General features: G+C 33.9%; 1 protein-coding gene across 3 annotated transcripts in view; it reads left to right on the forward strand.

Moving 5' to 3' along the window:
* MBD5 (methyl-CpG binding domain protein 5) overlaps positions 1 to 14,092 on the forward strand; it is a 477,719-nt gene that overhangs the window by 140 nt on the left and 463,487 nt on the right. The window contains exon 2 of one of the 3 annotated variants that reach the window (XM_032286238.1): positions 601 to 637. The exons of 1 other annotated variant lie outside the window; for it this stretch is intronic. The gene's annotated coding sequence lies outside the window, so the exon portion shown is untranslated. Of the gene's footprint in view, positions 638 to 14,092 lie in introns of all 3 variants that reach the window. One more of the 3 variants, XM_032286237.1, reaches the window with a different exon arrangement.

The following is a 14,092-nucleotide window of genomic DNA, read 5'->3' on the forward strand; positions in this document are numbered from 1 at the left end:
GCCTCCCGTCTCTTCTACCCGAACCCCCCCTTCCCCCCAAGCAGAGAGACCCCAGCAGCAGCAGCAGCTGATGATGAAGAGAGAGGCAGTGGCAGAGGGGGGGCACCTTTTATTTCTATTTTTAAAGGGACAGGACACTAATTCTACCCCACTTCAACCTTGAATTGAGGGGGGTGGGGGGAAGGTGGCTGAGTTCCTTCCCCCACCCTCCAGCCCTGAGCCCTGAGAGGGGGATTGAGCCTGAGAGAGAAGAAGGAGTTTCTTCTTCTTCGAAAATCCCCATCCACGACTCCTACACCCTCACCCCTCCAACTCGCCTCCCTCCCGAGCCCCCTCCACCCTCCTCTTTGGCCGTGAGAGGAGGAGAGAAAGAAACCAAAAGCCTCTTAGCAACACAGACCCTTTGCTGCTGCTGCTGCTGCTGCTGCTGTTGCTGCTGCTGCTGCTGCTACTGCTGCTGCTGCTACTGCTGCTGCTTGGCCCTGGCTGGAGACATCTCACTACACCCAGGAGCAGCCACTTCCCCAGCTCTCCTCCTCCTCCTTCGCCTCCTCCTCCTCCACTCCCCCCCTTTATTACCCTTTGTGTCATCCTCCACAGCTCCAGGGAAGGCACTCAAAAGTGGGGGGCAGGAAAGGTAAGTGTGTCTGTGGGGGCTTCATTGCCTTCTTCTGGCTCTGACTTTCACTCCGGGGCAACAGTAGCACCAAACCACATACGCAGTGGAGCTCCGGGGTGAGGAGGGGGTGGTGCTGGGGGGGGGGAGTGAAGGAGGGGTTGGAGTAGGGAGGGGTGTGTGAGGTGGGTGCCCATCCTGTCAGGGGAGGAAGGGCACTTTTATTTTTATTTGCTGTTGTCAAAAGTGGTTTCTCTCCTCCAGCTAACATCTGATTGTGTCTTGCTCCAATGGGGGAGAATACAAAAACAACCCCCTCCTTCCTCCAATGAGGCGCCAGGGAAAGAGACAGAAAGAGGCACACTTTCTAGATGTCACTTAAAAAAAAATTCATTGGAGAGCTCTTTTCTCTTTCCCCAGGAAAAGCTCCACTGCATTTGTTTCTGAGTGGGAAAATGTCGGGATCTGAATTGTATTGGAACAGCTTATCCATTTGTAGACCTGAGTGTTTTCCCCTTTTTGGTCCTGTATGAGATTTGGATATTGACTTTAGTGTTGGAAGACTTGATTGGTTTTTGCTGTAGGGGTTTCATTTTCCATTTTTTCGTTTTGTCTGACTTCCATGGAAAATTTCAAATTTTTAGTTGGTAGAGGCCTTTGGTTAGGTTTTGACTTGCATTATTGCTTTTTTTGTTAAATGTCTGTTTCATATATCAGTGTATAAAGTCTAAAGCTCTATTATGCTTAAAGTTTAAATGCCACTGGTATTGTCTGTTCCCACATACCTTCCTGATACTTATTTTCCATATGATGAGAATATTAGCTATTTTATAATTACTCTGGGTATTTGTGTAATCTTTGTAACTTCTCTGAACAAGTAATCCCCACTGAAAACTTCATGTTATTCTGGCTGCATGGAAGGCCAGACCTCTCCATCAATAGTTTGCTGGTTTGGTACCACTTTCAGTTTTAACTGAATTATTTATTTACTGTTGTAAATTGAGATGAGTTTTTCATCTCAATTTCTCTTGTGGTACTGAACCAAATTGCTCACTATATGTAAAAGGAGACAAATTTCCAAACTATGGTTTCATGAGTCAAAGAAATCATGAACTTATAGTTAGTATATTAACTGCAGTTAGCTATAAATTGAAAGATAAATCCAGATTTAGGTTTATGGAATAACAATATTGATAAAAATCACTATTCATTTTTCTGTGGTATGTTCTTAGTGCATAGCTTTAAAATTCAGTGCTGTGTTTTATTTCACAAATGCTAGAAAGTGTATTTCTGATGTAGGCCTTTTACTAGGGCTTATATTGGAAAGTGTTATTTTGTTTCATATATACATTTCTTTATTCTTTCCTTGAAGATGGATGCACACATGCATATACACACACTCCCTTTCGCTCTCGCTCTCTCTCCCTCACACCCTTTTTTTTGTAACTGCATTGATGTCTCTGATCCCATAATTTATGTCAGCAAAAAATATTCTTCTGTAAAGCAGCAATTTTGTGATCAGACTGGCAATATGAAAACAGCAATTTGATCAACTAGAAAGGATTGAAGAAATATAAATCCAGAAGGATATTTGGCATAAATATTATAAAGACATGATAATACTTCTAATTTTTTATTTTCTTGATGGTTAAAGCTAAGATACAATATACTCATATTTTAGTGACAGTAAAGCATTGCATATGTAGAAACTTGTTCTGTAAAATTTTAATTATCAACTGTGTGCAAAAGTAGACATTTACATACCGAAATAAAAAAGCTGTGTAGCAGTAAACAATATGGTCTTATTTCCCTTCTGTTATAAATTTGAACAATTTTATACCTTTCTCTGAGATGTAATTGGTGCACTTAAGCAGCAATTTGTGCCAAGTTCAAGTTTTTCTCCCAACATCAATATTGCCATTCCAAGTCCTTGTAAGATTTCTTGTTCTCAACCTTAAAACCTCAGCAACCTTAAAGGTAAGAGACAGACAGTAGAACTTACTTGACGAAATTAATTTTAAGCGAATTATGTAGATAACTGGGGTGGTAGTTGCTCAGTAGGTAGCTGAGTAAAAATTTAGTCTTGAGTTTAATGTCTTGACTTATTTTATTTTTTTAAAACATTTTTTATCACACCCCTCACCCTCACCCCCATAATCCTTTATGATTAGAATATTCCAGACTCTAAGTTGAATAATGATTTATGTTTAGAAAACCCTTTTAAGTATTAAGAACTATTGATACTTCAGGATTGTAATAGTTCAACTAGGTGATATCGTGGAGGTCACCTTATCCAATTCTACATATTGCTGAAGTTCCAAGAACTTGAACTTGCCTGAGGTTCCAAGGCCTGTAAGTGGGCAGAGTGGGGACCAGAGAACTCAGGTCTCCTGATGCTCACTCTGCTGCACTACCTCATTTCCTTTGTCAGAAATGAAACTATCATATACAGTTCTGGGTATAGCATTTGAGGGTTTCGTATGGGGGCATATTATTGTAAAAATATTAAGATAAATAACTTCAAAGCCATTATTTTGTCTACTTACATTCAATAATTAGTTGTTAATTTTTTAAAGAAGCGTTAATTGTACTTATTGTAGCTTATTACTATTTTGAAGCTATTTCAGCTTTCTCTAATGCATATTTTCCCTTGCACTTACAATTAATCAGTAAATATACTTACTGTTGTATTGAGGACCTATATTTACAAGAATAAATGGAATACATCTTCTATTCTAAATGTTTACTTGTGAATCTTGCCCTATGAACTGCCTAAGAACAAAAATTTTTGTTTTGTTAACACATCCTTCTACTTTTGGCACAATGTCTGGTACACAGTAGGCCCTACTGGTAGCTTGTCATAATCCATGTTAAAGTTAGGCATATTGGAATTTCTTTACTTGCATATGTGGAATTCCTTTCCTGTCCTTTCCTTGTCCTCCCTTGCTACAATTTTCACTACCATGAACATTTTTTCTTGAGAATTTTTTTCTTTATCTCTACTGTGGCTCTCATTTTTTCTAATTAGGAGTCAAATTAAATGCTATCAACAATATAGTACCCATAGGAACAAGTAAAACATATTCCCTTCTAATCTTTATACAAGAAAAAGTTTGACAAAAGTGATTTATTATGAATAAGCAATGATCAAACATGTTCCAGTTAAAAATATACTTGTAAAAATTGTTCAGGATGCACTTAAATTTTGTTTCACTGACTGGTGCAATAGGTTGTTGGAATGATTAGGCCGCTTTTACCAGCTCTATAAAACAAGTACTACGTAGGTGACATGTTTCCCTGACTTTGTTTTTTTGGTCCTTACCCAGACAATTATCAACCTTCCAGTTTTCTATGGATATGAAGATTTACTCCTAGTCATCAGTGGGACCCCCATGAAGTCAGCCAGAAAGCCTATATCCAACTTATGTACCTTTGCAAACTTGTCTGGAATTTGACTGTATGTGCAAAACAGATTGTACTTAGTAATTCATTAAACATCTTTTGATCATCTGCTGTCTGCCAGGCACTATGCTAGGCATCTGAAAAACAAAGATGGTCCCTGCAGTTTAATGTGAAGAGATATCTTAATTGTATTCCACAAGTGTATTGGTCGTATCTTTGTTTTGGTGTTTCTACCTGAAAAAATTTTATATTAACTAAATGGATACTGTTAGGTGGAAAAATGCATGTTTAAGAAGGATATTGCTGTTATTTTATTAAAATACAAATATATAAAAAAATTTTCCACTTAATACTGTATTCTAGGGATTTATATTCTGTATATAGGAATAGTCTATGTGACTGCCTTTGCTGGATTTTTATTGCTAACAGTAATTCTTTTAAGATAACTAACAATGTTCATTAAATTATCTCAATAATTTTTCCCAAAAAAACCCCACCACAAACTCTCTAAACTTAAATTTTTTTCTCAAAAGTAACTTTTTTGTGTGTTCTCTCATATAACAGATTACCTTTCATGATTTATTGGAAGATATTGTACATTGTCATTTTGAGTTTTCATATTTTTTTTTTACCATATTTTAGCAAATCTAACAGCATGATTTAATTATTCCACAGTAATTAGCGTGCACTGTTTAGGAGTTTTGGAATTTTTAGTATGTAGTAGAAATATCATTCCAAAATCTTCATAAGAAACTTAATCACAGTTACCATTTATTATAAGTACCCAGCACTGTGATAAATTAAATTCACATTACATTTATGACACTTTCTAATTCAAAACACAGTCACAGTAGTGTTTTTATCAATCTGTACTCTGGTACGCAATGGTAAAATTATGGACCTGATAGCTTGACAGAGTGATGGAAAATTTATGAAAGTTTACAAGGATAGAAAAACAAAGAAAAAAACCCCAGTCTTTTTATAAGTAACATAGATACAGACCATTGTGCAATTTAAAATATACATAAAGTCAGTCTTTTCTTTGTATGGCAAAAATGACATTTAGGGGTTGTGCATAGTGACTCAATGCTTGCAATGTAATCTCAGCTACTTGGAGGCTAAGGCGGGAGGATTATTTGAGCCCAGGATTTTGAGGCTGCAGTGAACTATGTTCATACCACTGCACTCCAGCGTAGGCTACAGAGTGGGACCTTGTCTCTAAAAATAAAAAATAAGGTCAGATGCAGTAGCTCAAGCCTGTAATTCTAACAATTGGGAGGTGAGTTAGGAAGATTTACCACTTGGGGCTAGTAGTTCAGGATCGGCCTGGGCAATATGGTGAGACCCCATCTCTACAAAAAAACAGTATTAGCTGAGCTTGGTGTGGTGCACACTGTAGTCCCAACTATTCAGAAGGCTGAGATGGGAGGATCTGTTGAACTCAGGTTGAGGCTGCAGTAAGCCATGATCATGTCACTGGACTTTACGCTGAGTGACAGAGTGAGACCCTGTCTCTAAATAAATAAATAAACAAAAATAAGCAGTAAAAAAAAGTTCAATTTTTAAAAAGTAACATTTGGGCCTTCTTTATATTAAACTTCCTTTAAATTGCATGGAGTTACATTTAATGTTTTCTTACATGAAGTTCCAAGGTTATAACAATTTCTGATCCAATGAATATTTACTATGAAATTTTTAATATAAATGTGTGGATGGTGGAAAAGCTCGTAAACAATGGGAAGTTTGTATCGTCTTGTGCTTTGGTGTATGCATAAACATTAGGTTCTGGACTCTATCATACATTTTCATAATTACTATATTACAAATAGAGGATTAAGTTTAATGCACTCTTTTTGGTACTAAAATCAGAAATATTTTAGTATAAGATTGATCAACTTGTTGGGATCTCTAGATGCCTAAATTATTTCATAATTGTACTTTTAAAAAGCTAACGAATTAAAATACTTTTTGATACAGCTCTCTAGATAGTTGACTTTTACATCCTTTTAGGAGAAATTTTTTTTTCCTTTTTTTTTTTTTACTTAAGTAATTTTTGTGTCTCTTTGACATAAATACATGTTCATATTATAAATTTATACAGGTTGACTATCCCTAATCCAGAATTGTGAAATCTAAAATGCTTCAAAATCTGAAACTTTTTGAGTACTGACATGATGCTCAAAGAAAATGCTCATTGAAGCATTTTGGATTTTTGATTTTGAGGTTAGCGTTGTTCAATAGATATATAACACAAATATTCCCAAATCTGTAAAAACCCAAAATTCTAAATTACTTCTGGTCCACAAAACTTTTCAAATAAGAGATATCAACCAGTATTGAGTCTATCATCCTACCAATATTATGCCATTGCATTATAACCTGCAAAGTCTAGAAATATTTTTAAATGCTATGGAGATATTCTATTCATCTGTTATACATTAGAAAGAAAAGTTTATTGCAAATGTTTTGTTTACCTACAAGAATAATCTGAATAGAGCTGGGTGCAGTGGCTCGTGCCTGTAATCCCAGTACTTTGGGAGGCTGAGGCAGGTAGATCATGAGGGCAGGAGGTTGAGACTATCCTGGCCAAAATGTTGAAACCCTGTCTCTACCAAAAATATAAAAATTAGTTAGGCATGGTGGCGTGTGACCGTAATCCTGGCAACTCTGGAGGCTGAGGCAGGAGAATTGCTTGAACCTGGGAAGCAGAGGTTGCAGTGAGACAAAATCGTGCCACTGCACTCCAGCTGGGGGGACAGCAAGACTTTTTCTTAGGAATAGTATGATCTTAAATAATATCTTTAAACACCCAAAGAAAATTTAGTTAAAAGTAGAATATTTCTGTTTGAGGTATTTCTGTGTCATATAAGATGTCAGAAACTGGAATGACTCACTATAACTCTTCAAAGAGACAAAGTGAAATCCAGGCTTAACTTATATTAAGGTGTATCTTCTAAAGTAGCTGGACATAATGGGAAAAAATTACTAGTGACATTGAACCTGGTGTAAGGCTTATAATTTATTCAGAGTTGGATATGATAAATTTTGATTTGAGTCCTTATTTCAGTTACCTATATAACCTTTTATTAGAGAACTTGTAATTAAATTCGGAGTCATTGAGTAGATTGTTAGAATACATTGTCTTGAAGGACTAATATGAGTTATATACATCAATTACCAACATTGAAATGGTGAAAAGTTTTTGTGCATACATGCTTCACTGAATTATTTTGCTAGCCAACCCAGATTCTCACAATGGGAGAAAAATTTTCTATATGGTGCTAATGTTAAAACTTAAGTTAATGTCTGTATCTCAGAAGTTAGAAGTAATCTCAAAGTGTTTGTTAAGATTGACTGTGTGCTAAATTATATTTAGGGTTATGCTTGTATTCACAACTACTGTTTATATATCATGAGTCCAGAAGTATCTACTTATCTGTTGGCCATCAACTAACTTAATCCATACATTCTCAACGGGATCTAAAAATAATAATTCAGACTGTATAAGTACATTTACTGATGTTGGGGGAGGGAAGTATTCCACATTCAACAAAATAAAATATTGATTTTTAAATAGCTTTGTTACTTGGGATATACTGACCTAAAAACAGCTTGCTACGTAAGATAAAAAGGATTTTTATTTGAAAAGTTATAAAGTATCATTAATGAATATTAAATAACATAAAAATATTGAGGAAATCAAATATGTGCTCCTGAAATATGCAGAGGTTATTTTTTCAGTGTTATTCCAAAATCATTTTCCTTCTATATTTGTCACACTGGAGTTTGGGCTGAAGGATTTCTTGGCCATTTTAGACAATGTAATCTAGTTAAAAGGTTTGTTTATGCTTCCCATCTCTGTTCTGCTGATGGTATTAGAATGCAGGCCAGAGCCAGACATGTAACTGTTTATAACATTCAAACTTCAATTAAAGCTACAGTGTTCAGTTTACTATGGATCAAAAAGCTCTTACTAGCTACAAATATCACTAATAGTGATAGTGATTTTGAGTAGCCGTAAGCTTTTCTAAATCATACCACTCCTTAAGAATACTTGTTTTTAAATTTAGGTGTTAACCTTTAATTATTTCACAGAAGTATAAAATGAAGCTTTTCTTTTTTTTTTTTTTTTTACTAGAAATAATATAGTCTTATCCTTTAAAACTTTTAATGATAAAACCTAACAGCTTATATTATTGCATGTATTATTTAAATGGTCCACCAGAGTTGTTTTAAAATTAATAAATTCTGTAAAAGGTGTTACTTTGTTATTCAATCTATTCAAATTTTCTTTCCAGCTTAAAGAATATAGCAGTATGTTGCCCACTAGAAAATAAGCCTAAAAGTCACATTAGTGAGGTGTTCTTATATGTGTGAAAGGAGTCTAGTCCCACATAACACAAATTTTAATTTAATATTATATTGCTTTTCTGGGCTGCTGTTCTTATTGTTTTAAGTATGTTGGTAAATTGTTTTAGCAGGATTGTTTTTGTTTTTTAAAATTATTAGGAATTATTTATTTATTTATTTATTTTGGTTCCAGGTCTTTGCTGTTGTACACAGTGCCACAATCATAAAGTTATTAGGAATTTTTTTTAAACCATTTCTTCAACAGCTTCTGTTTTTGTACAGTTTACCTGGGCCAGTCAGAAAATAACTTTAATTTTATTTGCATTTAATTTTTCTAATTAGTAGGCAAATTTGCTATGTTACATTGGTTTCATTTTTATGAAATTAAATTTTAGTTTTCATTAATTTTAGACCTTGAATGACTAAATCTATACATTCTTTATGTATGTACATGTATTTTTTATTGACATCCAAGATTATAAGGGATGTAACCAACAGATCAATTAGGAAAGATGAAAAATCATATTACATTGAATGAATTGATTGTAAAATGTTTTTAATTAAGAAATATTATGGTGGAGATATTAAAACAAACTATTTTAAGTAAAATAAAAAGTTAGGGACTGGGCGCTATCACCCACGCCTGTAATCCCAGCAATTTGGGAGGCCAAGGTGGGTGGATTGCTTAAAGTCAAGAGTTCATGACCAGCCTGACCAACATGGTAAAACCCTATCTCTACTAAAAATACAAAAAATTAGCCAGGTGTGGTGCATTTCTGTAATCCCAGCTACTCAAAAACCTGAAGCAAGAGAATCACTTTAACCCAGAAGGTAGAGGTTGCAGTGAGTTGAGATCATGCCGCTGCACTCCAGTCTGAGCAACAGAGCAAAATTCTGTCTCAAAAAAAAAAAAAAAAAAAAGTAAATACTCCCAAGTGTATCTGAAGATAAGAACTAAAAACAACCGTGCAAAATTTAGATTTATAATTTAAATCCATGGAAAGATCTCTAAGATAAGCTAGGTTGAAAAGCACATCACAAAATAATATGCATATTATGATTGCATTTATGTAAAAAATGTATAGAATAATAAGTATCCAATGTTTACAAATATATGTTTACACTCCTACAATACATTTTTTATACTGTCCACACCATAAAGGCATAAAGTATATATCATATATATTAATACTTCAATACATTAAGAAAAGGTCTGGAAGATATTTATCAAATTGCATGCTTTGTATACAGAAAGTATATATGTGGGATGCCAGAAGTTTGAAGAATTCTTATTGTTATGTAATCTTTAACATTACTTGGATTTATTTGTAGCAATACGACTATATCCATGTAATGATTTTGTGATGAGAAAATATGCGTATGTATTAAAGAAATAAGAAAAAAAATGACCCAGGAAAATTGCAATTCTACCCTAATAGTCACATTAATATATCCCTAGAATACCTTGAAGAGAGTGTAGTATTGGCTAGCAGTCATCATAGCTTGATACAAAATAAAGTCTGTCAGAATTATCTAATCTTATCTAACAGGGTGAAAAGCCTAGTCAATTGAGAAGGAACAATGGATATAATCTAGTTTTTAAATATTTTGCTTCTTACTGAAAAATACACTTCTAACTGTTCTGGAAAAATATAGACTGGGCTGCTGGTGATAAAGGATGTCAGTTATAAAGTGGCAGACAGTTTCAATATGAGATAAGATATAATATATGAGAATAAAATGAACTTTATCATTTTAATCAATGATCCAAATTATTATATGTTCACTCAAAATGTAGATGGCATAGTCATGTACTATTTTTGTAATGTTTTCTATAATCAGGTACTGGTTTGAATAGAGGACGGAAATAAAACAGAAAGTTTGAAGACTTAAGTATATTTTTTTTAAGTGACTGAAACATGTACTTGAAAAACACTTTAAGAACCTTTGTTAAATAACATTAAACTGAGTGTGTAAATATGCCTTGTAGAAAAGCAATTAGAATTCTGTAATCACAGTGTGCTTTTGGGGAGGACCTGAGTTAATCAGGGTTTAGGTGGAGTTTAGATACTAGTTTGTCACAGAAGAGGGTAATTTAGGTAAAGACAAAGCTTCCAATGGGATGAGAGGATTGGGAAGCTTATGTTTAATAGTTTGAAAGCTAGGATTAAAATTTAGAGTAGCCTGGTAAATTAGGCAAATGGTTAGAATATAAAGTACCTTTACATTTATGGTTTTAAAATTTTATTTTCCTGAATGTAGGTTCGAAAAGAAGTAGAGAAGGGGAAAAATCATTTGCACAAAAAATAAGGAAATGAATAGGTCTTTGCAATTATGACTAGAAAGTGCACTAGAGTCTGAAGTAAGTGCTTTCTGAATATGAGTTGAAAATGAAACACTGTAGTTAAGGCAGCAAACATGCAAGAATACTAACTGAGGTTATTTTCTCTCTTAAATAAAATTCAGACCCAGGTTAATCCCTAGGATCAATAGTAAATAGTATACAATTAAAACTGTAAGTCATATATAAATGCTAAAAGTAACAAAAGGATACAGTTTATGTTTTCTCCATTTTCTTTATAAGTTTTGTTTGCATCTAATTTATCTCCAGGTAGCCCTGTGATGTAAATTACCATCCAGTCTTCACCTACTACCAGAAATTGAACTTTTTATTTCTTCTGAAAACTGTCAAGTTTAAAGAGCTCTATCTAATACGGCTCTGTATTTTCTTTTTGGCTGAAAATTGTAGTGAATATCTTTAAATGGTAGCCATTGTTGACTCAGTGTTTATCTCTTTTTTATGAAGGGTTTGGTTTGCTGGTGTCTTTCTTTAACAAACATATGTTGTTACTATTATGTGCTCACTGGGATAGTGGGCAAAAATAGACAAGGTCTTGATCTCCTGGAACTTAAGAGATAGAAAAGGATATTAATGAAATAATCATACAAATAAATGCAAAGTTGGAACTGTTTCAATTGCTATAGAGAGGTACATAATATTTTAATATGAGGGCTTTTTAAAAGGAGAATTTACTCAGTGGGATCAAGAATTTTTTTTTTTTTGAGGAAGTATTTATTTAGCCGAGATCTCAAGTAAGAGATCAAGATAAAGGAATTAATTTGATTAAGATGAAGAAAAGAGTTTTCTGGGAAGATGGAACAGCATATACAGAGGTTCTAAGGTGGGAGGGAGCACAGTACCAAATACTGAACAAAGGTCAATGTGGCAGAAGTCAAAGCAAGAGGTTGCATGATAAGTGATGATGCTAGGGAGTTAGGTAGGAGCCAAACTGCAGAACTTTGTGTAGGCCAAGTTTTCTCTACCCTTAGGGTAGAGGAATATTTAAACTTAGACTAATATTCCTTAGGTTTAACAAGAAAAGCCTACTATTAGTTATAAAAGGTTTGTGTTATAGGAGTTTATTTTTATTTCAGTTTAAAACCAATACTGCTTTTTCCCATGGAATCATGATTACAGTGATACGTCTCATAAAAAACCCTTTTAACACAAATAACATTAGAAACTAGTCAACGTAGTGTCATAAATAGAACCAGGTAGAAGTTAGAAAAGGAAAGGTGTTAAAAGTGATGTCTGTATGTATTCAAGAGAATGTCCTAGGTATGGTTGACTAAGCTGTGACTAATGAAGAAAAAAGCCTTACTTCAGGTGCTTAGGCTGGTGCAAGAGATATTAACAGATGACCGTGAGGGACGCATTCAGCTGGACAGCTTAGAAGACCCTCAGCTTGCATCTGGTTATAGAACAGTGTGATAATGTCTAGCAAACCAAGGTAGAGGGAGAGTAGACACAAATTATCACATTCATAATTTGTTCTGAATCTAGCACATATTTATGTCAATTGTTAGAAAATAAACATTTAAAAAATTATATACTGGTAAGAAATGTAGAACTATCAAATGTCAGCAATACAGATGCCAACTTTATTTTGATTGTTTAGAGTGATTTCATATAGTTAGAAGTGATTATAAATTGCTAAATTATATTAACTATTTTAGGCCATAATGTTAGTCTTAACTGTCTTAGTGTATATCACTTGGAGTGATACTTTAAAGATGAAGTTGAAGAAATTTAATTTTTTAATTTTTATTTTCCATTTAACTTATAACATTGTCAATAAATTATATTCATTTCATGTTGATCTTAAGTTTTAAGCCTCTTTGGATACCAGTTTCTGTCTATGTTAATGTAGACATTCTACATAATAACTGAAGATTCAAGAAATGCCCAAAATATTAAGAGCATTATAAAAAAAATCATGTCACTTTTATTAAGAACAAAATATCACAAAGATATAATAAATTGTAAGAAAGAGGGAAGATATGTACAAGTCTTCATTTAATAAACAGGGCATATCACATAATGGTTGATGAATTCTGCCAATGCATGAAGTTGAAAATTGATGAATACCCTTCATCAGGTGATCTTGAACTTAATTTTCTGGCATTCTCAGGTACAGCAGACCATGCTTTTATAGCCAAATAGCTTCTAAAAATCAGAACTATAGAATTTAGAGCTTATTTATTTGTTCACTTATTTTTAAAACATTCTAATTGAGACAATATTACTAGCATTGATTCATTTTCCATGCAATATCTAGCAGTATAATTTTATTTAATAGACCAACAATGTTTGGAGAGCTCATTAGAACGTTTGACAGCCTGGGCAACATAGTGAAACCTCATTTCTGAAAAAATGCAAAAATTAGCTGGGCATGGTGGCAAGTGTCTGTAGTCCCAGCTCCTTAGGAGGCTGAGGTGGGAGGATCACGTAAGCCTGGAGGTCAAGGCTGCAGGGAGCCATGATCATGCCACTGTACTCCAACCTGGGTGACACAGTAAGACCCTGTCTCAAAAAGAAACAAAACAATTTTTGAAAAGACAGTTTACTAAATTTATCTAATAACTCTAAGATGTCAGTGTACCTCTTAAATAGAAGTTTCACTTGTGCATTTTTCAGGGATTGATATGTTTTTTCTATTTTATAGCTTTCTACTGTTTAGCAAAGTATATTCCAAGGTCTTCTAGTTCTGTGACAATAGATGTGATTTTCCTCACACCCCAAAAAACCCAAAATACTGCTTTCTCAAGTAAAATTTAACAACCATGATTATGATTAATGAACACTGGGTAAGGATTTTTACTGCAATATTTTTTTCAAGGGATCTTAGTATGTAGCTCTTTTGAGCTTCTAATAATGATCACTAACATTTATTGAGTACTTAACGTTATGCCACTCATTGTACTCAGCAATTCATTGACATTATCTTATTTCATCATTGTGACAAACAAAAAAAAAACTTTGAGGAACGTACTTACGGAATTGTTTCTTCATATTTCACTGCTTATAAACACCTACCCAAAAACTTATGTAAACAATATGAAAATGAGACAAATATCATTTTCTTTTGTTGCATCCTTACGACTTTGAGAAAGAGAGGTCATGAAAATTAAAGTGCTGAGCTTATCAGTATGTTTTTACACTATTCTAATTACCTTGATCAGAGGTTACCAATGATAAACATTGTACCCTTTTTATTAATAGGCAACACCTGTAGAGCTTTCAGAGCCATTCTCGGATTTGAACACTGGCTCCAAAGACTGAATGCTACAATGTAGTACCTTTAATGAGCTGTTAAGGTTCTGAATTTTAGTTTCTCTATCAGTAAAATTAGTGCAATAATGTATATCTCAGAGTTGTCATGC

Source organism: Sapajus apella, unplaced genomic scaffold (genome assembly GCF_009761245.1).
Source record: "Sapajus apella isolate SASKATOON/1434 unplaced genomic scaffold, GSC_monkey_1.0 scaffold18, whole genome shotgun sequence".
Classification (NCBI taxonomy): Eukaryota; Metazoa; Chordata; class Mammalia; order Primates; family Cebidae; genus Sapajus; species Sapajus apella.